The sequence below is a fragment of the Desmodus rotundus genome, chromosome 4, assembly GCF_022682495.2.
Source record: "Desmodus rotundus isolate HL8 chromosome 4, HLdesRot8A.1, whole genome shotgun sequence".
Taxonomy (NCBI): domain Eukaryota; kingdom Metazoa; phylum Chordata; class Mammalia; order Chiroptera; family Phyllostomidae; genus Desmodus; species Desmodus rotundus.
In genome coordinates this window covers 75,559,316-75,583,868 of record NC_071390.1, presented here as the reverse complement: position 1 = coordinate 75,583,868, position 24,553 = coordinate 75,559,316, and the positions used below count along the sequence as shown (strand labels likewise).

Genomic DNA, 24,553 nt, shown 5'->3' with positions numbered 1-24,553 from the left:
AATAACATTATTCCCCCAAATAAGGTGCTATTAAATTTCAATAAACTTATATTTATTATTTCCTGATCTGAAAATCATGACCACATATTCAGAAGAGTCAGTAGTTAATAGCAAGGAAGTGCTGGTAAATGTTTGACAACTGGATCTTGGGAGGGGGGAGTCAAGTCTTGATGTGTGATATTTGCCAATTTCTGTAGTATAAATACCCCTTCCATGGCCAATTTCAGACTATCTGTGCGATGTCACTCTACACAGACTTGCAAAAATATTTATACAGTTAGTTCTTATGAGCTGGTGCAAGCCAGCTTCAGGGCACAACTGGAGTAAAAGTATAAGAAGAGGAAGCAAGTTGAGTGTGTTAGTATATGTAAAGTACTTACAGCAGTGTCTAGCACACAGTAAGCCTTAAATAATGATTTGCCATACCATGATGGGAGGTAGGACATGGTGGGATTTTAGGTAGTTTTCTTCTTTTTTAAGATGAGAAAAAGACAGATAATTATATTTTATAGGAAGAGACAATTTTAGTGATGTTAGCAAGGTATTCAAGAAACTGACATGGCCAAGAATATTGTTTCTGTAACTATGATGGTGAGATTTTTGTTAATGCTTGAATAAAGTGATTTCTTTATTTATCTATATAGTTACTGATTATATCTATCTATAATTAGTAACTGAGTGTTTGTTCTCTGTGAAGGTGCCATCTCCTGGCCAGCCTTGAAATTCTGATATTTTTAGCCTTTTTAATGAAGTCAATAAACGTTATGGTGTGGAAAGGCCTTTGTGCCATGTTTTGACATGTTGTGGTCTGATTGTTTTATCAATGAAATTCCAAAACCGGTATTGGAAGACCAACTCAAGACATTGCAGTCACTGTCTTTCCAGGTTGGTCCACATGATTCCTGGTTGTTGTTGAAGGTTGTACTTGAAATTCTACAAATGTGGCGCAATTCTTATGTCCTTTAGACAAGGCTGTGAGAAGAATCAACAGCGTTAACATTTACAAGAGGTTAGAATTTCCTACCAAAAAATGGAAACTTTTGAGCTACATATTCACAGATTTCAAAAGTTTGTTAGATGCACAAAAACATAGTTTTGTGGCTTCTGGTGTTTGTTGTTGTTGTTGTTTTGATTATTTATATTGGGTTACTTCCAAAATTGTATTTGAAATATATAAAACTAGTTATAATAAAACACATTCAGAGAGCTTTTAGTCATTATTTCTGTTAAGAACAAGCTGTTGTCTTGAGATATTTACTCTTTCCCTCTCCCAGCTCTATGCGTACTTGTACCAATGTCACCAGGTTACTGTAGTGGATAATGAAGTAGTGTGTGTGAGGGCTTTTTGAAAAGTTAAAAGCTCCCCTCAAAAGAAGTTAGCATTTTTACAATATCTTTAACAACTTGGTGATTGCTAAAACATTTGGAAATAAGAAATTAAGCATATGTCAAACTAAATATATTGACCCAGTATGGGATGATCTGCAGGTAATACACCCTACATTTTCTGTTAATACAGTCAGGATCTGTTTCATCAGCTTTCACCATGTGAAAGTTCAGGAAATCGATTCCTTAGCACATTTGTTTATTGAGAAACATCCTTCAGACACAAGTAAACAATCATTTTCCTGTAAGATATAGGGGTGGATAAGTCATTAAATACATTAGTTATGATAGAATAAATATTTTTATTTAAATTTTACTGTTTTATTTATAATGAATTAAAAACTATTTCATAATTTAATACAATAGAATGTATTTATGTGATTTATTTATCACAACTTTTCATGGGAATAAAACCAAGACTGACCCAGTCTTTAAATAGACTATGGACCTATCCTTACAAGAAGTTCTCACAGTGCATATCAAAGGGTTTCCTTAGGGAAAAGTAAAGTGCAAGTTGCACCTAATAGTTTTAAAATGAAATAATATGAGTTTATGCCACCACTAAATCATGTGTCATTACAAATAAGCATTAAAAAACATATTATAACTCCTTGAATTATTTTATTGAACAAGGGGTATTGATCAATCATTCTGCAGAGAAGTTAAGTAGAGCATCTGTCTGCAGGGCTAACATTGTGCTAGGATTTCTAGCTAGGTATGCTGCCTGGTTTTATTGTTACGTTCATATAACAGATAGGGCTAGAGAGTGTTCTGAGAGTACAAGGAGAGTAGAGGCATTAAGGAAATGGAAGTTATAATGATTTCTCTTTCGCACCAGCAGAATCCTCCATGCTTGTGAAGTGTGGTAAGGTGGGCATCTTGGGTCGCATAAAACTTTATATCTGCATAATAAACAAGAATGTCATTGATACAGTAGTTAGAGTTTATGAAACTTTCCCAGTTTTCCAGCAATGCTGCCTATCAGTATGATAATTTATAATAGTTTGTGACGGATACTGCTGAACAGAGAGGTGTGTGGTTACATTCAGATCAGTTGTTGTCATCTGGGGAACAATAAAGATTTCACAGACATTGGGTTACGAACATTAATAAAATTAATGTGAAGCTCCTGAAAGAGAGTATAAGAAAGCGACAGTGTTGGGGGAAGAAAGCCCAGCAGTGGTCTTCTTACTGACAAGTTCCCAACTGTACTGACTGGTTGTCAGTGCTGTTTGGTAGGGTTTGCTCAAGACGCAAGGCTAATATGCATAGATGCTTTTCTGTCTAGAATTTAAGTCTCTTCTTTGTGTAACCAGTAATAGATGTCTTTTTTCTAATTTAATGCAATCAAATGAAGATACCACTCTAACTTCATATGAAGTTCCTCTACAATAAAACTATAATTAAATAAATGAACTTCAAGTTTGGGAATTTTGTTAAACTACAAATTGTTTTTTTAATGATACTTTTCAAATTACCTAAATTATCACAAACTTTGAAACTCCGTTCATTTCATTTATTTTAATGGAATGTAAACTCACTGAATAAAAATCTGCCCTTAGTTTCTTGAATCTTTTTATTTCTACAATTTTAATTATATTATGGTCACTTAGTCATTTACTGGCAATTTGGGGAATATAAGTTTCATTTCTGGTTTCCCTAAGTAATATTTTCTGTTTTGGCACTATTCACTTTGTTCAGCATGGACTTTTACAATAGTTTTGGTTTTTAAAATTTTTATTAAAATGTTATTTATCTTGATGAGTGGGTTCTTTGGCTTTTTGTATCCAAGGAAAGTGCCTCATTCTAGTTCCAGTCTTGTGTTTTGGCACATCACATTGACCAAAACAAAGAAAGACATTGTTTTATGGAAAACAGTGGGTATTTAAGCTAAAATACTTTTTTATTTTCTATATGTAATATTAGGAGTATATGTCATTTTAATTAAAGTATGATCTATACCTAGAAAAATACACAAGAGTAAGTGTACAGTTTGATGAAGGTTTCAGTGTGACCACATCTATTTAGCCAATCCAGAGTAAAGATTCCCAGCACCGGGTAAAGAAATACCTATGTTCACTTTCAGTCACTGACCTTTGGCCTCAAGGGAAGCTGTTCTCCTGACTTGTATGATTCCATTTTTATAAATTTCAAAGTCAGACAAAACTAAACTATAGTCTTAGATGTCTATATGTATTATTCTTTCACTAAAGTGAAATTCTGTGGAATTTAGATTAAAAATTGTGTGATGTTCCTTTTCTAATGAAAAAACCAGAGTCCTACGGAAGCATTTTATAATTTTTTTTGGTGACTAGTCCAGAAATATTTTTGTATTTGTTATATATACTATGGTTTGTAAACTAAACAAAATGTTTTCAGTCTGGAGCCTGCTTTATATGCAAGGCAACTTCTGAAAAATTATCCCTTTGCTCTATTTTTCCTCATTGTTTTAACACTGGTTTTGATCTCAAGTAACTTCCCACTATGGGCAATGTGAGGGCACCACCACCAAGCTCACTTCCATAATAAAATTAGTGAGTGGTAAGAATCACCTCTTCAGAGAACAACTGCTGGCCTATGTTGTCACCACCTGCAGCATCCTTACTTACTACTCAGACGGATAATTATCTACTTTCTTCCTCTTGATCTGTCTCCCCAATCCACCTCCCCTACCCCACCCTGCCATTAGCACTGATTTAATTTGAACAGAACTCTATGTGTTTATAAAATTAATTTTCTTTATTATTTCTTACTATAAGCATTCACATTTGATCAAAATAAATTTTGAGTATTACAATGTTGTTTGTGTGTTAGGCATTTCTGTAATTCAAAAGAAGCAACCTTTATGAAGAGCTAAAAAAGAAGGTTCATTGAAATCTGTTCAGATTGAATTAGCATGTACATGACATTTCCAGATTTCACTTTGAGGAGTAGGCACTTAAAAATTGATCCAAGTGAGATGTATGCGTTCAGCCAGCATACGTATTCTCAGCTCCTTTCTTTCCAGCTTAAAATGTGATACTTGAATGCATGCTAACACACTTCAGCACTTGTAAAGGAGGCCACCAAATTACCATTGTAGTATTCAACAAGGCTGATCATTAAGCCTGAAGAAAAACAAGAGACAAAATTAGTGTTCAGATCAGATTCCAAATGCCTCATAATTGGGTGTTTGTAATCAATCCTGACTGTAAGAGTCAGTGACTTGGCAGAACAGAGTACCTCAGAAGATTTTTCCTCCTAGTGTCTGATTGATTAAACTGTGACTAGGTCAGTGAGGGATGGCAGAAGGTCATTGTAACTACCAGGCTGCCAGTGAAGCACGCCAAACACATGCTGGCTTACGGCTGACATCATTTAGTGTTTGCAAAGAATTTAGGAAGTGAATTGCATTCATTCAGAACTCTACTAAATGCTGCAGAAGAGCAGAGTGGAAAAAAATCTTTTGGCTTTTGTCCACTCAGTTGCTCAGTAGTGTGGTTTTTCTCCTCATCAAGCCCTGGTCTACAGTGCTCACATCTTCCATCTTACTTGCTCAACGTATTTTTCCTCCTTTAACTTAAATAATCAATGGAAAGTTTAGAGAGGAATGATCACGGCTGCTTCTGACTGTCAGACCCTCACTATTTGCCACCACAGCATTTGCTAAACACTGTGCACATGGTCTTCCTTCCCCTTCCTGTCATCCTTGTTTTACAGATAGCAGCACTGAGGCTTAAAGAAGGTTGGATACCTGAGCCAGAATACTTAGCTGCTACACAAAAAAACCTTTCAATTTTTGTGACCGAAAGGGCTTGGGATATGCCTTTTGAATGAGAGAATTTTTATGAAATGTCGTCAACTTATTTTTTATTTGAGCAGCCATCTTCTTCTGGCAAATACCTCATACAAGAGTTTAAATATGAACCAACTAATTCTGAGTAAGGACTTAATTTTTAAATGCTTAGTGCAGATTAAGTAAGCTCCAGTAAAAACTGTGCACAGAAACTTCCAAAGAATGGGTTATTTTCGCTCAGTCAAAAAGTTAAGATTTGCCTTAACTTAGAAACTCATGTCCTAGCGGAAAATATCTGAATTCTGATCCTTTTAGTCTATGGAGTTGGAAAGCACAAAGCACATACAAATACAATCTTTACTTGAAGGCTGATAACCAGGCAGCACAAGGGTTCAATGTATACAGTTGGTTCAGGGGACACATGAGATTCTGACTACATGTGGCGCTTCCTCGCAGGCTGGGAAGTAGGGAGGCTGCATTCTTTTCCAGGCGCTGCTCACTGACTTCATTAATCTCAGGCAAATAGCCCAAAAGTTTCACCCTGCCTAGCTCCCCTATTTGGAACATTTTGATACTTGTATTTGCCACTGGTGACTCAGTAAGGGTTAAAGAGAAAATGTTTGCTCAACACTGGGCTCCTGTGAGAAATAGAAGAGTGTTTTTTGAGAAGAAACAGATGCTGCAGAGTATTTTTGTTTTTATCTGGTCAGATTCTTGTATAATCAGTAAGCCAGGTTGGAGGTGATGGCTTGTTGCTTCTGTGATGTCTGGCATGTCACAGAGAGACTGGCCAGTCCTAGGGTGAAAGAGGATCTAATTGTCTCCTTGTTCAAATTCTTACATTTCTCTGGAACAGGCAGAAGTGGCAAAGGCCAGTCAGTATAGTCACCATTCCAACTTCTTGCCTGACTTTCCAAGCAATGAGCACTACTAGCTGGGCAGCTATTGTGTAAGATGTAAGCTATCAGTGAAATGGCATGTAAAAAGTGAGATGTGATCCAAATCTTAGTCCCAGACAGAGAACTTACACACAGAATTCCCAATTAAAGAAAAAAGAGCACACTTTGAATCACATAAAATGTGATTCAAAAGGACACAAAGCCCCACAAACTTGGTACCACAGGTTGATTTTGTTTGATTTGGGATTATGTTATTTTTTAGATATAGTGACACCTGGCTCAATTTAGACCACTTTTTGACCTTTTATCTTGGTTCATACTTATCTGTTCATTCTTGAATTACTTAAGAAATTGGCATACATTCATTAATAAATTTGGACATAAAAAGATGTTTAAAATTTTAATTTCTGATCAATCTTCTCTTGAAAAATTGGGAGCCAATAAAAATAACAAATCTTCACTGATTTGACAGTCTGACTCTATATGCACCTCTGTTCTAATACCCATGTGTTTGGGCCTTCTAAGTGAACAATAAGGGTTTGATTCCCCAATGGGTGGCAAATTCTATGAAGGCAGAGAAACCATATCTTACATACTTATAATTCTCAATTCAATAGAATACTTTTCATATAATAGACACTTGTTTAATAGAACTAAACAGCTGATTATTTTATTGAACTTGAAATCTGGTAATGAAAAATGAAGGGAAATAAAAACACTGTTTCCCTGAATAGGGTCTGTGAGGTCTGTCCAGAAAATATCCAGCCATGTAATATGAAAAATAAAGACCTTTATTGAAGATATAAGATACAAGAAACATTGGCCTTGGGTGGTGTGGCTCAAGTGGATTGAGTGCCAGCCTGTGAACTAAAGGGTCACTGGTTCGATTCCCAGTCAGGGCACAAGCCTGGATTGTATGGGCCAGGTCCCCAGTAGGGGACATGAGAGAGACAACCACACACTGATATTTCTCTCCCTCTCTTTCTCTCACCCTTCTTCTCTCTAAAAATAAATTTTTTAAAATCTTTAAAAAAAGATACAAGAAACATGGTACATAGAACAGTCCCCTTCAAAGTAGGGGACCTCACATAGTTCACCCAATAGCCATCAGCTGCTCCATCGTATTTTCCTGAATCTCATCCATGGTCTGAAATCTCTTCTGTTTGAAAGGTGATTTTAGTTTTGGTAAAAGCCAAAATTTGCAGGGCACCAAATCTGGGCTGTAGAGGGGCTGAGTCACCTGGGTGATTTGATGTTTTGACAAAAATCCCTGCAAGAGATGTGATGCATGAGCATCTGGATGCATTATCATGATGAAGCTGCCAATTACCAGTTGCCCGTAGCTGAGGCCATTTTCATCATACTGTAACTCTCAAACCAATGAAGGACAGTGAGGTAGTACTTCTTATTAACTGTTTGGCCTGTAGGGGTACACATGTGGTAGAAAACACCTTCCCAATCAAAACACACAGTTAACATGGTCTTGAATTTGCCGTGACTTTGCTGCACCTTCTTCGGGTATGGAGAATCAGGCAACTTTCATTGGGACAACCTGGCTTTCATTTCCAGATCATAGTCATAGACCCACGATTCGTCTCCAGTTATGACCTTGAGGAAATCTGGTTCATTGGTAGTGGTTTGAATCAAGTTATTAGCAACTGCTTCATGATGTTCCTTCTGCTCTAGTAACAGAAGCTGCAGAATGAATTTTGCCATGACACATTTCATGCCAAGGTCCTGCATCAGAATCTTGGACACAGTAGTTTTTGGAATCCCCAGATCAGCTTCTAGTTCTCTTACTGTCAGTCTCTGATCTTTGTTGATTGCAGCCCATACATCTTCAACATTCTCAGATGTTCTGCTGATTGCAAGCCTTCCAGAATGTGGGTCACTTTCAACAGATTCTTGACTTTCTTTGAAGCATTCTTGCCACATTTATATTTGCACTGCACTCATTGCATGGTCCCCAAAAGCCTTCTGAATCATCTGAATAGTTTCTACAGAGGAATGTTCAAACTTAATGCAAAATTAGATGCAGATTCGTTGCTCTACTTGCTCAGTCATTTTGAATGTGACAGCCACACTGTACACATGCTCTCTCAATGGCGTCTACTGCCCCCACTGACTAGTTTAGTGAAGTCACTATTGTTCACGCATGTGCATTCCAGTCCACTCTCCTTGGCTGCCAGGTTACATGGGTGTTGCAAAAACTGTTATCATTATATTAACAATGGCTGGACTTTTTCTAGACGGTTGGCAACCTGGAGAATGTAGGGTAAAATTGAGTGAAGGGACAGTGAATGGGGCAATTTAGATAACTAACAAGTGTGTGGTCAGTCTGAGAGTCCTTTCAGGAAGGACTTCTGACAGCCTGAATGTAGAGGTTCCCCAGTCCCCACCACTTGGTTAGAGGCATCAGAACTGGAATTTTGGAGACTCTGAATCTCAGGAGCACAGGCAAAGACCACAGATCACCTGGAGATTGACAGAGCAGTGGGAGCAGGCTCTTCCACACGAATGGCTTGCCCGTCTTCCACTGGGTACATTTGGAACAGATTTCAGCCCAGGCTTTATCCAAATCAAAACATCAGCAAAACTGTCCTAGCAAGCTTCTTCATTTTATGAGGGGTAGCCCATAGTTTTATTTTTCAATGAAGGTTGTTGACACTAAGTGAAAGTGGGCTTTTTTTTTTTTTTTTTTAGTACTAATTAGAATTTCTCTCGTTCTTCCCCCTGCAAGGATAAAGTTTTACATTTTCCTTATCCCTTATTCCAGTGCCAATTTCTTTGTCCCTGGCTGGGCACACTACTGAGTAACTGTTAGGAGATATTGGTTTAGTCCTTTAAGACACATCCTCATTTCCCTCTTTAGCTCTTCCTGCATCATACCTGATGTGTGTGTGAGTTCATTTACGCCAGCTGTGAATTTCTGATTGTCAGGGGACTGTAAGCAGCTCCCTGTGAAAAAATGTTCCAGTGGGAATTAGGGACATGGGTTAATTGCACCTCTGCCATTCACTCACATCTGTGAGACAGGACACAGGTCATATGGGTTGGGTCGCAATTTATGAATGGCTTGATTATGGCACCATTAATAACATGGTTTTGACTAAGTTAACCAGTGCAGCTCAAGAAGATGTAACAACATAAGGGTCTGATGGAGGAACATGACTTAGACACAGCTTTAATTGATCTTTTTCCCTTCTTTTTCTGAAGAAAATAAATAGGCTTTCCTTCCTCTACCTATCTCAATAACACAGTGTTGATGAGATAATGTAGCTGGAAGCATCTTATAAATGGAAGAACACATGTTAAATAAAGTCTAGGAATTACTATAACAGGAAGTGCATCCGCAGGTTTTGTTCCTTAAAATACATTCAGATGGTAAACAATAACGTCTGCATCCTTAGGGGGAGGCACTGATAAATATTTCAAAAACACTGTACACATCCACAACAGAGATGGTATCTAATGCTCAGCAGGTATTCAGCCAACAAGAATTTCTGAAAGTCTTATAATAAGTTGCCTAGTTAAGTGTGTTACAATTGCAGTCTTGTAAAAATCTATATGGTGGAGTTTCTGGAAAATCTCATGAAAGATGCTTAGTGTCGCAAACTTGATAATAACATTGATGGCTTAAAAAATCATGATTTTCCCAAGTGTGCCTGAGGGCTTATAAATATATTCAGTACATTCAGACCCTAAACCAGCCCGTACTTTATTTAAAGCAGAAACCAATATCGTGGTAGTTATTACAGCAAGAACACTAGTCCTTCCCAATCAGTTAAACCAAATAGTGCCAGTATATTAGTGTTCAAGAAAGAGGAAATTATGTGGATTTTGTAGTATAAGTTCATAGAGAAAGCAGCTGAGAAAACAAATGTTTTTAAATTGATGGTCCATCCTAATCTCATCCCTTTTTCTCTTCCTCTAGTTGCCCCGGGTCCTTTCACCTTGCTGTCTCCTTCCCTTATTTCTGGTTGTGACAGATTTCCCTCTAGTGAGGGTGATTCTCAGTGGCTGCAGTGAAGAACTTGCTCACAGGAAAGCCCATAGAACAGTGGCAGAGAAGAGATTACCACTTTATTCCCTCCCTCCCACCTCACCCTCATGAATGGCCTTATATGATACAGTTATATCTGAAGCCTCTCAAAGTACTCTCAGCTCGGTTTTCATTTGAAATGTCTGCCGGTGTGTGTGGCTGGTAGCTCCTGCAGAAGCATTTGCTTTTCCTTCTTGTAGGACCACTGTTGGGCTCAAGGGGTCAAATAGACTCCGTAGGACTTTCCCACTCATGAGTAAAAGAAATCCTCCTTGGACGTTTTTACCCTTCACAACAACTTCATCTCTCTTTCTTTTTCTCTTTCCTACTACTGTCAAGGGTATTGAACATGGTGTCTGCACTCCAGAACTTTCTCACTAACCTCTTTTCAGCACAATTGCTGTCCCCTCCAGTTGACTAAAACTGCTTGCTTCAATGTTATACTCCAACTGCTCTTCTAATGCCCCAAACCATTGGCCTTTTCTTGGCCCTCACTTCTTCAACCTTTGTACAAATCATACATAATTGGCTCTCCTCTATGCATTGGAGCTTTATTTTTTTCTGCACCTTATGACCTTGCACCACCTAGATATTCTCTCCACTTCTCTGACCACTTCTGCTTTTGGTTAGTTTCTTTTTCTCCTCCAATACTGAAACACAGGCATTTGACAAGGCACAACCCAGGCATGTGCCCCTACCAGGAATCAAACCCGCAACCCTTTGGTTCGCACACCAACGCTCAATCCACTGATTGAGCCACACCAGCCAGGGCTGATGACGGATTATTTTCTGACACCCCCCACAACTCTTGAGACTTTGTGTCACAACTCTGTAAACGTCCCTATTGTATGTCCATGTCTGGGCTTACACCCAAACCACCTTTACATAAATTTAACACAAATAATTTAGAGTCTTTTTCTACTCCAGCTGGCAACCCCAATAAATGCACCTGTGCACTTCACAGCAGGCTTGCTGGGGAAGGTGGTTAAAGTGAACTTCTGCATTAGAGAAGTTAATATGGGGTGTAGCCCCTGAAGAAGGATGTAAATATGTTAGTCCATGTCACCTGATAAATACCAGGCCCCATGTCTTGTTGCAGCCACATTAAGATGCCACCCTGGAGAGGTGCTGGATGAGCCAGCCCAGGGTCCTTGTGGTGGGGCACTTTCTGAAATGGACAATCACAGGCTGCAGCTGCTCCTGTGGCTCACACCTTAGTCACCACAGCAGCATTTCTTAAGCATGTTTTCAAACTGTGTGTCACAAGGGCTAGTGTCAGCCCAAGAGGAGGAGACAAAGAAGTAGCAGTTGTGTGGCTACCCTGAGTTTTTATATTTCTCTCTTGCCTCAGTGCCACTCACAGCGAGTTCTCTGAATTGTTTCTAAATATTTCTGTTATCTCTCTAATCTAGAATCCCATGGCTGTCCCTATTCTCACATCTGTATCTTTTGTCTGCAACCAGAAAACAGAATAATTGACATGCTCAATTCTGTGTTTCTGGCAGGTAAAAGACTTGTTGGGCAGAGGCAGAAGTGCTACCAGATCATGCCCTAAACTTATTCCACTTTGGGCCAAGCCTGTGGTGACCATAGTTCCCTCAGGATGCTTGCTTACACATGTGATGCCTCCAGGAACTCATCCTGAACCTAAGTGCTAGCAGTGACCCAGCCTCTAAGTAGCTGCGGGCTCCCGTGTTTAATCTCCCTGTGCCTTCATTTCCTCATCTGTGAAATGAAAAGGGTGGGTTCTGTGCTTTAAATCCTTTTGTCTCCAGTGTAACAGGATTCTGTTTGTGTGGAGAATCCTGTTGACAGAAGAGCAAATTTCAAAGGTAGCTTTCCTGAGTGGTTAGAATGACTCTGAGCTTAGGGCCTTTTTCTGGCCTTTGACAAGAAAACCACCCAGTCCCCTGTTTTCTTCCTTGTTTCTTAGATCTGAGCTACTCCAGTCCATACCCTCCCTGCCTTTTGTAACATAGCCCTCTTCTCTTTTCCTACTTTTTTTTCTTCCTCCGAGACACATATTTTATGTCAGTTTTACACCCTTAAATTATGTGACATTTTAGACTCTATTTTTGGCAACTTTTATTCCAAGGAATTATCAACTTTTTCACCTAGACTTTAATTTTACTCATTGACAGATATGTTTCATCTAATTAGTAATTTACAATAACTAAAAATGTGGTCCTCAGAAATACTTTATTGTTCTGCTGTTGTTGACTATAACACTTGCAGGCAGTGGAAATTTTATGTAGGAATGAGTTGTTTGTTTTTGAAACCAGATGAACCACAAGCCAAGTTCAAGGTGTAATTTAACAGCAGATGATAACCTGCATCTCAACATACACTCGGATTTGATCACTAACACAGAGGTAGCTTTTACCTCATCTCTTTGTTCAACATAGATAGTTAAAATTAGATTGTAAAGCATAGAAACTACAATGGAAAAAATACAAAGGAATGACAACAGTAATTTTGTTAATGAACCCCACTCTTTATGTCTCAAAGGCAACATAAGCTATGCAGTAAGCTATGTATCTATTCGTAAAACAGTCTGGATTTAAGGAGTTTATTCAGTTGCCATTGTAAAAATAATTTTGTGAAATTGTGGTCTATCAACAGGAGATATGATGGTACTTTTTGTTGCCTGCTGATGCCCATTATGAATATTCTATTTCAGAAACAAATCACACTGTAAATACAATGTTCGGATTTATTTATTCCCACAGTAGCATTTTTGCAAAGGTGCAGTTTCATAATTTGACTTAGCATTCATAGCATGCCATCATTTCCAAGCTCCTTATAACCACTGGTTAATTCACACATCCTTGGGAAATTGTGTGTACCAGACCCATTTTAAAATGAAATCAAATGTTTAAAGATAAAGCAACTTGCCAAGGGCTAACCCGGGACAGAGATGTGATTAACACTTGTCCTTTCCTTCACACATCTGACTAGGAACTTTGGAACATTTTAAACATAAATGTGTTACCAATAAAGATTAAAGAGCTCTATTAATGCTTTTATTACAGGTGGGAAACTTTGTTGAAAAAATAAATCTAAGTCATCAATATTTAAATGTAAATAGGACTTGACATGAATGATCATATTAATTGTACTTTTTTCTTGTTTGGTCCTCCTGAGCCATGTTTTTGTTAAAGCAAATGCTTAATGGGTAGACTAGTAGCTAAAGTTTTTAGTTGATTCCCAGCATTAATTGAGGACAGTCTAGTCTTTCTAAACACAATGATAAAAAGAGAACTGGAACTGTCAACCCTCACTGTTGTTGTCATTACATCTTTCCTGGGATTGACCTTGAGTTTTAAACTATTCATGTTTCTGATCAATGTTCTTTTAGGGTTTGGTTTATATATTGATTGTGTAGGCCCTGAGGTTGATGGTGGGCATAAGTTCATTGTTAAATATTTATCACAACATACACTTAGACAAAAATATACGTGGAAATAAACTTAGAACTCACAACTTGGAAGTTGGAGTAAATTCAGGTATTTTTTCAAAAAATCATTCATTTGGATACCAAAATTCTTTCTCTGAATACCCCAAATGTTGCCTACACCTCATTCATTCATTCATTTGTTCATTTAATCATTCAAGAAGTATTTATTGACCACCCACAATGTGCCAATTACCATTTAGTGATAAGCAGTAAACAAAATAGACATCGTTCCCTGCCTTCATGGTACTTACCTTCTAGAAAGACAATGGTAAACAAAAGAGATCTGCTACATCTGGAACTGTTTTTGTGCTCTCTCTTTGCCCTTCTGGATTGTGCATTATTATCTTCACCTGAAGGTTCCAAGGTAGGCTCCCTCGCTTCATCCAGACAAGATGCCTATAAAAATAGTTTGGCTGAGATAATTGTTGGCTAAGCATCAAGTCTCTCCCTGGTTGCTGGTGTTCTCTGTTTACAACCCTCTAAACAACCCCCATGTTCAGATGTGAAAAACAAGTAGTCTCAGTAACATAAACAGTAAAAAAAAAAAAAAAATCAGTACATTCCATTTCAGACATTTTGAGATGTCTTGAAATATACATACAACATTCTATAGCTTTTAAAGTAAGATGATCAAGTTCAATGCTATAAACATGGGTTTGACCACTTACTCTTAAGGGAAGAAAGAAAACTGGAGTTAACTTTTCAAACCTGTTCTGTAGCCTGTCAAGGATGCAAATATGTTTGATATCACAGTATACCTTTGATAGATTGGTAGTGTCCTTGGTAGCACACTTGAGAAAGCTCCTTGGGAAGGATTGGCATCATAGACTGCAATGCCTGCCATGGACTTCAGGAAAAAGTAGTATCACAGGGACTACAAATCTGCAATTTTTAAAAAAGATTTTATTTATCTATTTTTAGACAGAGGGGAAAAGTGGGAGAAAGAAAGGCAGAGAAACATCAAAATGTGGTTGCCCCTCACACACCCCCTACTAGGGACCTGACCCACAACCCAGGCCTGGGCCCTGACTGGGAATCAAACCAGTGACCCTTTGGTTCACAGGCTGGTGCTCCATTGCATCACAGTAGCCAGCGCAAATCTGCAATTTTTAACCCATGCGCAGATGTGGACTCTTTTGAAAGTAGGCTAATCATAGAAGGTAGAGAAGAGTTTATTTGGAACATTTTTGTTAATTAATAACATGCATACATATTGAGAACCAAGATGGCAGCGTAGGTAGACACATTGCGCCTTCTCGCACAACCAGAACTGACAGAAAATCCAACGGCAAGGAAGTCCTACACCAAGGAGATAAAAAATAAACATTCATCCAGACCGGTAGGAGGGGCGGAGACGGGCAGCCGGGTCAGAGAGGACTCGAATTGCTGTGGCTAGACCAAGACTGGCGGAGTGTAGGACGAACGGGCAGTCTGACCACCAGCAGACCCCGCGGCCCCACACTCTCGCACAGATAAACCAGGACCAACGGCAGGGAGCCAAGCAGACTACGCAACCCAGGGCTTCAGCGTGACGAAATAAAGCCTCAAACCACTGATTGAAAACACCTGTGGGGGTTGGGGCAGCAGCAGGAGAAACTCCCAGCCTCATGGGAGAGGTCGTTGGAGAGACCGACAGGGGCCTAGGCCGTGCATAAGCCCACCCACTCGGGAACCAGCACCAGAGGGGCCCAGTTTGATTGTGGGTAGCAGAGGGGGTGACTGAAATCCAGCAGAGTGGAGCAAGCGCCATTGCTCCCTCTCGGCCCCTCCCCCACGTACAGTGTCACAGTGCAGAGACCTGCTTTACCCCGCCCTGGGGAACACCTAAAGCTCCGCCCCTTTAAGTAACAGAAGCACCAAGACCAAAAAAAAAATGGCCCAAATGAAAGAACAGATCAAAGCTCCAGAAATAATTCAACTAAGCAGCGAACAGATAGCCAACCTATCAGATGCACAGTTCAAAACACTGGTAATCAAGAAGCTCACAGAATTGGTTGAATTTGGTCGAAAACTAGATGAAAGAATGAAGGCTATGCTAAGAGAGACAAAGGGAAATGTACAGGGAACCAATAGTGATGGGAAGGAAACTGGGACTCAAATCAATGGTGTGGACCAGAAGGAAGATAGAAACATCCAACCAGAAAAGAATGAAGAAACAAGAATTCAAAAAAATGAGGAGAGACTTAGGATCCTCCAGGACATCTTGAAACTTTCCAACATCCCAATTATAGGGGTACCAGAAGGAGAAGAGGAAGAACAAAAAATTGAAAACTGATTTGAACAAATAATGAAGGAGAACTTCCCTAATCTGGCAAAGGAAATAGACTTTCAGGAAATCCAGGAAGCTCAGAGAGTCCCAAAGAAGCTGGACCCAAGGAGGAACACACCAAGGCACATCATAATTACATTACCCAAGATGAAAGATAAGGAGAGAATCTTAGAAGCAGCAAGAGAAAAGGACACTTTCCCTAGAAAGGAGTTCCCATAAGACTGTCAGCTGATTTCTCCAAAGAGACCTTACAGGCAAAAAGGGGCTGACAAGAAGTATTCCAAGTCATGAAAGGCAAGGACCTACATCCAAGATTACTGTATCCAGCAAAGCTATCATTTAGAATGGAAGGGCAGATAAAGTGCTTCTCAGATAAGGTCAAGTTAAAGGAGTTTATCATCCTCAAGCCCTTATTATATGAAGTGTTAAAGGGAGTTACCTAAGAAAAAGAAGATCAAAAATAGGAACAGTAAGAATGACAGCAAACTCACAGTTATTAACGACCACACCTAAAACAAAAACAAGAGCAAACTAAGCAAACAACTAGGACAGGAACAGAACCACAGAAATGGAGCTCACATGGAGGGTTGTCAATAGAGGAGTGGGAGAGGGAGAGGGGGGGAAAGGTACAGAGAATAAGTAGCATAGATGATAGGTGGAAAATAGACAGGGGGAGGGTAAGAATAGTATAGGAAATGTAGAAGCCAAAGAACTTATAAGTATGACCCATGGACGTGAGCTATAGGGGGAATGTGGGAAGGAGGGGGTGGGCAGGATGGAATGGAGTGAGGGTGGGGGAAATGGGACAACTGTAATAGCATAATCAATAAATATATTTTAAAAATAAAATAAAATAAAGTGCATACATATTTATTTTCCTTGAGCACAGTTATCAGAAGTAAATTTTAAAATTAATTGTTATGTAAGCCCAATGACTATTTTTAATTTCTTTGTATTAAATAAAGTCTAATGTGTATATTCTATAGAGTTACTTTTTAAAAATTCAATGTTTGCAGATTTTTAAAAATTATTATCATTTTTTTATCTTCTCTGAGGTTTGGCAAATCTCATATTCTGTTTTGCACAATAAGCCTTTTATGGGGACCTATATGGACACTGTATATGTATGATGTTTGGAACCATGGTGTATATTTTCCCCTTAAAAACATATTTGAAAAACACAAGAAATTAAGTGACCCATAATCCTACCACTCACAGATAATACTATCTACATTTTTATATATCTTCTTTAGCTTTTTTTTACATTTACATATGTATATATGTTTTAAAAAATGAGAGGATTTTGTAAACACACTTTTTATCCTACCATTTTCTCTTAATTTTACATTTAAAGCATTATTTAGGACCTTAAATAATTTTTAAAACATGACAGCTACAAATCACATTATTTCTTCAAAATAATAATTTTAATGCAAACTGCTTAGGATATTTGCATTGTTTTCAAATACTCAAAATTATAAGTAATTCTGAGTAATGCTGCGATGAACATCTGTATGCATGTCTTTATGAATCTTTGAGAATTTCTTTTGAAGAGACTTCTGGAAGTGTGGTTCCTGAACTGAATAATAATAAGACAGTATTAAGACTCTTTTCTGTTTCAAGTTTTTTAACATTCTTATTTCAGTCAGTCTCACACTTCTGCAATGTATGACACCTGTGTTGTCCCATATGGTAGCCCCTCTATACACTTATGTAACTGAAGGTGATAAATATAGTAAAAATGTAATATAGTGGTGTCGGGAGCACTCACTGGGTATTACAGTCAATGACATACTGTTTATCATTGGGCTCACAATGAACGTGATTTGATCTGTGATAATTGCATGTGAGACCACATATTAGGGTGTTTGATAAAGGGGTTTATTATTTTTCAAAATGAATAACCCTTCATTTTAACCCAAAGCCCCAATGAGGAAAATTAGATAAATTAAAACAAATGGTTTTTACGCACTACTCTGATCAACAATTTGACACCCAAGGTCCTCTTGAGGAAATTCTCTTTCTGGTTTGCAAAAGCTGTGGGAGACAATCAATATATGTGCCCAGTTACAAGAAATGTTGATCCCTAAAATGTCATGGTCTCATACCCTGTAGGTGCTTATGGATCTGACATAATACAGCACACACAGGCGCAGTTATAGGACAAGTCAGCTCCAAGTACTTCACACATTTACAAGCACAGGAGCTATTGTATTCAACACTGGATAAAGCTTCTGGGTAGCCTCTGAAACCAGGCAAATGATAATGGTAATCCATGTTGGTTAAGCCTTCAATACCAAAAACAGTTGGATATGGTACACCCATAAACATGGGGAAATTTTCAGAATTTTAACAAGTAAACAAGAGCAAAAACAAGAAGGACTCAACTAACTCAGCTAAGTGAAACTGCCTGATTGCCAAAAGGTTTGGGGGTTTTTGCCCTCAAGGCGGTGCACCATTCCCAGAGGTGCTGCAATGTCATGTAAATTCATGGCATGGATGCAGCAAGCTCCTGTTCTATTTCCCTCTCCAAAAATCCATCTAATATATTTTCCTCAGATAGAGGACGTATCAGAAGTTAAACTGACAAGAACAGATACCTACACTTGACCTTAGCCAAAAGGCTTGAGACATGATCAAAAGAAGTTTTTCAAAGGAAACTTCCACAGAACTCATTTGCCCAGCAAGAGTATATAAAAATCAACTGGCATAGTTTTATCCGAGCCACAACTGAGAGCTTGATTAACTGGGAAACAACACGGTTAAATGACGTTACACTCTTCATAGTTGTTGCTCCATTTCAGTATCTGCATGGAGAAGTACAGGAGTTACACTGAAACTGTGTGTTCTGAGGAATGCCACTATATTAGCTCCCAGGAAAATTATTAAACTCTACAAGTAACTGTCACTTTTTCTCTCAAGGATAGCTTTCACATTCCATCTTTACATTGGTTGGGAACATTTCCTTGGTTGCTTGGTTATGTATTTTCAGGAAGCAAATTCATTGGCACTTGCAGAGGCTTAGAACATAAACCAACACTAGAAGTAATGGAAACACAGCTAAAAGTTTTACTTTAATCACAAGTTCACAACTAAAGGTTCATTTGTGTATCTTAGAAAGCCAAAAAGATGTTAAATTTTTAACCAATTAGCAAAAATATGTGCCACAGATTTTAATGTTCTCAATTTAGAATTTATCATATAAATATATTTACAAATATATGCTTTATTTGCAAAATTATTATTAAAACATCTCTTCCAACATGTTTGAAATTTTCATATATGTTTTAAGGAAAAAACCCACCCTATTTAAAAGTTTAGTATTTAATACTCTGGTTTCTCTTCAGATCGTATAAATTTTTCGCCTTTTAAAAGTTCAGTATTAAATTTTAATGTGTGATTAAACCAGTGTCACCAAATGGAAAAGGAAAAAAAGAAACAAACTGCTGTGTTAGATATGTAGTTGTTACTACAAATAATGACAACACATGTCCTATAAGGTGATCACATACATGCTCTTGTTTCACTTCTCAGTCATTGTTAGAACCATTTGGAGGTAAGAAAACCAATGCATCACTGAAAATATGCCCAGATGCCCTAAGACCGTATACCCCATACGTGGTCACATGCACTTGATTAGGAGTCAGTCCATTAAGAGTAACAGCCATATCTGAACAACATCCTTCTACTACCAAGTTGGGTTGATTAGTCATTGCGTCTTTAATAAAAAGCAACAGATTTGGTATTAAATACATCTTTTCCTTCAAAATCTTCTGCATTTTCTGCAAACACTCCAGCATATTTCAGGCAGACTGCAAGCTGCCTATTTTCAGATACCTTCCAAATCATCCCTCCCTGTTCAGGACACTTTTCAGGGACACTGTGAAGTCTTTTCATTGATTCCATACTTAAGACAATTCCTCCTTCCACAGTCACATACTCAAGGTCTCCAGATTTTACATGTGGCCTAGATAGAAAGGTTGTGATGAATCCCTTTTTAACAAAAAATAACTTAAGTTTTCAATAATAGCAAATGTTGAGGGGTATACAAAGAAGAGCCAGATGTACTGGTCTCTGTGTTTATCAAAGGCGTATTTGTAACATTTTCTCATTAACCATATGTCATTTGTTTCCATGTTAACTGACTCAAACACTTCAACATTTTCAGAACTGAAGAACTCTGCTTTGTCACAGTGTTTGGTCAAAGTCTCCTTCACTGCAGCCCAAAGACTCACATTTTTGGGTTTTACAAAGATGATTCAGTATGCGGGAAAGCTCTTACTAAGCTCCATGCATTCATTCTCTAAAATTTTCAAGATATCCTCATTATTACGAGCTTGTAGGTGATGATGCTTATGGTGGTATATTCTATTTCCATAACCAATCCTAACATGCCCTAGCATAGTGATCAAGGCACAGAAAATGCTTCCCAGCATCACACCTTCACAAATGAACTGCTTTCAGGAAGCATTCCCCCCACATCTAGAATGACTGGTGACAGAGCGCCACTGCGCACGGCTTCCCTCTCACGTTTGTGCTCCGGTCGGTTATGCTCCAGGTCTGGCTGCCGTCCATGCAGGCGGTCCTCTCCTTCGTTTCACCAAGTGGGGAGGGTCAGGAAGTGGACACTGCAAAGGCACCGGCAGCGGGGCTAAGACTCTTGATACAAGTTGATGTCATGCTTGAGAGAGTAATCTTGGGGTGGGAAGTTGATGACATTTACTTTAAAAGTACAACTACATTACCAAAGAAGTTGATGTTTTTATGACATAATTGATATTTAAAATCACAAATTGGCACACTCTATATAAAGGACCAGACAGTAAATATTTTAGGCCTCCTTGGCAAGACAGTCTCAATCTCAACTGCTCAACTCCCGCATTACAGCGTGAAAGCAGCCAGAGAGAGTAGGTAAAGGAATGAGCATGTGTGTGTTCCAAATAAAACTTTATTTACAATAACAGGCAGTTGGACAGATTTGGTGTGCAGGCCCTAGTTTGCCAACCCCTGTCTTAGTTGAAAATTCTGTTCTTATGTAAATTTATGGTTACCAAGAATTAGAAGTCATGCTTTGTGCAGTTTCCTTTATGAAAATAGGAGCTTGTAGGCTTGTGAATACTTAGGGAGGGGGAGTAAATCTGCTTTTGTTACAAAGCAATTGTGAACTGAGCAAGGAAGCTATGAATCAACCTGTTGTTTCAACACATTTATTAAGAAGTCTTTAAAGTTAGGCTTCTGTTTGCCCTGGTCAGACCGTTGTAGCTCTGCTCTGAATCTTTCCTTAGTGTGCTTTCTTAAGAAATTAATTCTGACTCCCACAAAAGTACTCACATCTACATATACAAACCTTGCTCAATATTGATTTAGTCAGGGGCTCCGTCTCTCATTAATTCCAGCATTGCTACACAATTCCTGGGGAAACAAAGCTGAAGTTGCAAGGGAAAAAAAAAATCTTCTGAGAAATAGCTTTGTTCTCATGAAACCTACTCAACAGAGAATATTTTCTCCAGATGTTAAACACATAATTCCTTTTCCTCAGGTGACCCTTTGTAGAGCAGCTAAAAGATATCATTGACTACCATTTAAAAAGGTGTAAAACACAAAGAGACTAAACTAAGTGTAATCTCCTAAATAAAGCTACTATGTCATGGATCATTAGCAATTAGCTATCAAGGAAACTTGTAAATCAACCACAGGGATAAAATGTGTTTCATCATATTATTTTAGTGTTTGTCTACCTCCCTCCTGAAGGTGCTTTGAATTCAGAATTTTTATGGTAAAATAGAGAATGAAGGAAGTTGCTATCAGTGACTAGTGGAATCTAGTTTAGGTGTGTGTGGACACACATACACACACACAGCCTTCTGACCCGAAAAATACAAAGTAGCTGCCTTGGTAAACACACCTCTGAGTCCAGCAGTGGTTTCATGCTCATTGTTTCTATCTGTTTGATTTATGCTGGAGAAACAATGGGAGCTAGATGTCCACAGCTCTCTGCCAATTATAGAAGTGTGTTTGCTGATGAGCTCAAGCAAGTAACAAAGAGTTGGGGGGGAAATGGATTTGACTTTAACAAATTAATATGAACAATAACTTTGCTGCATACACATGTGTAACAGCTGCAGTTACAATTTTGGTTAGAGATACTTTTTCACTTAAAGACCCCAAGTTGTGTTTCCATCATAAGCTTTTAGCCACAATACACATTTTCAAAAATGTGTACAATAACCCTGACTGGTGTGGCTCAGTTGGAGCGTCATCCCATAAACCGAAAGGTGGCGGGTCAGATTCCCGGTTGGGGTGCTTATAAGAAGGCAACCAGTCAATGTTTCTGTCTCACAGTGATGTTTCTCTCTCTCTCTCTTTCTCTCTCTGTCTCTTCCCTCCGTAAAAGCCATGGAGAAATGTCCTCAGGTGAGGATTAAAAATAATAATAATAATTAATTAATTAAAAAATAAAAATGTGTAAAATATTACAAACACACATATACTGCTCAGCAGCTAGCTGAGGAGACAATCTCAGATTTATATTCTTAACCCATCTATTTAATAAAGGGAGAAACTAGAGTTTTGACAGTGAGTGATTTGCCCAGTGAGTGGGTCTATGGTGCAAATTCGGTTCTCCTGTGTCCTCACCTATTCACAGTTCTTCTTCAACCTTGTGTCTTTCCTGTTTGTTATCTGTGCCAGGTGGTGCATATTACTGAGGTAGTGCTTTGGGGTATATGCACCCTTTTTGTTGCTAGTCCACCAAGGGGTTCATAACTTATTCTGTATCATCTTGAAGAATAGAATAGAGCCCAATGGGTAGAAACAATTGTCCTAATTCACCACAACAAAGCTTCTAACTTTCATAAAATATGATTTTCCAGGCATGTCCAGGTTCAATTTTAAGTTATTTTAACTTGAAAGATTCACACATTTTAAAATAAAGTGGTTTTAGTATGTTATATGTGTTTGTACAAATGCAATTCAGCACATTGTATTAGTTGTTATCCATCTAAATATGTGACAGCAAATCTTCAGAATGAAGTTGCCAATGAAGTCACCTGAAGTCGCTGATTCCCACTACTCTCCCACATGCTGTGAATTGGGACATTGTAATGTCACAGTGCTCATTGGTAGCCTGGCAGAATAAGCAGTCACAGTGCACATTGTTTCATGGAAAATCACTGTTCAATTACAAAGAATTTATTTAATTATATACATTACTTTAAATCAATCTGGTTGTATGGATGCTTTTGCTTTGGGGCGTTTCATAGTTTAGACTCAAGTCGTATGGTTTTCTACCTATTTCTACTCTAGAAGTTCCCCTCCTCCCAGAAGCTTTCAATCAGTATCTGATGCCATCTGTGAGGAGTGCCCTGCATTCCTGTAAAGATTCAGACCTAGACTAACTTGGGTCCACAAATAAATGGAGATGGGTAGACTGAGTGCCCACCTGTTGAGACGGAGTCATTTTTATTTCACTCCCCAGAGCACGTAATGAAAGACACAGCTCACCTCAAAGCTAAGTTTGAATGGGATAGTGGTACTAGAATGGCTGCTAAGGGAAAACCATCATGTAGCAGAGCTCTGGTGCTCCTGGGTGCTGAAGAGCAAAGGGACCAATGAGTCAACAATTGGTTAGAAGAAAACATTCCAGCCGGGAGGCGTTTTATAGAGCAGAACAGAGTTGGCAAACAGAACCACCTAGATGACAAAATGAACCAAGGTTCTCTTGTCATGGTATCATTCTCTTCCTCCTTCTCATCTTAGCTTTCTCAATTTTTTGCAGTAATGATATATATAGTCCTTCTGGGAGTAGGGGTCCATTCAAATAAAGAAAAGTAAATCAGTGAAATAGGCCAAATGGAGGCCAAGAACAGAAAGTATTCAAAATGAAAACATGTCTCAGGTCAACTCCTAAACTAATTATTATGATGTGTTTCAGCTATTTTCAACTGTTTGGCCTTTGTTTTATGTATGTATGTATGTGTTTATTTATTTATTTTTCAGATTTTATTTTATTTTTAAAGTATATTTTGTTGATTATGCTACTACAGTTTTCTCAGTTTTTTCCTCTTTATCCCACCTCTGCCCTGCCCCCTGAACCCTCCAGCCTTGTTTATGTGTTAGCCAAACTGCATTAGGTTATCTCCTAAGAACAGCTAAGTATTTCACAGGAAATATTGGTTTCCTCATGGATCTGGTTGAATACCCCACATTTATCTTCATGGAAAAACAGATTCTCGAAATTTGGAAAACATCATACTTTTATTTTTTTTATCACCATGCCAATATTATTGTATCTTATTTAGTATAAAAACTTGGGGGTATATACCATATGCCAGTACCACAGTGGCTATTGGGCACAGAAAGATGAGTGTTGCTTCATTTATTGTGCTTGGAGGGGTTATAGTAAATGGAGGACTTGTAAACAGAGATACTGAAATTTGAGATGGTAAATGCTGTAACTGAAGTGTCAATCAGATGTTTTCTAAGTTATCGCCCAGCTTGTTTGTATGCGCAAAACTTCACCTTCTTCCTGCCACCTTCATCATATTTAACATTTACTTTCTTCTCATTAACCACCGGCCTCTGTCTTTAGTACATTGTGACTGAACATCCATTCACACTGACAAATTTTGGCCTCATCTCTTTATTTTTCTGTTATACTGAAATAAGGCCCTGATTATCAATAGGAAAGGAAGTGAGGCTGAGTTTAAACATGAAACTGTTATTG

General features: G+C 38.3%; 1 protein-coding gene, 1 non-coding gene and 1 pseudogene across 8 annotated transcripts in view; 1 reads left to right on the top strand and 2 right to left on the bottom strand.

Moving 5' to 3' along the window:
• NRP1 (neuropilin 1) overlaps positions 1-24,553 on the top strand; it is a 181,944-nt gene that overhangs the window by 6,377 nt on the left and 151,014 nt on the right. The window lies entirely within an intron of this gene.
• Positions 18,274-18,465, bottom strand: LOC112317885 (U2 spliceosomal RNA). The gene has a single exon (XR_002976147.2). It is a non-coding gene; the product is annotated as a U2 spliceosomal RNA (small nuclear RNA).
• Positions 19,201-20,299, bottom strand: LOC112317784 (C1GALT1-specific chaperone 1-like; annotated as a pseudogene).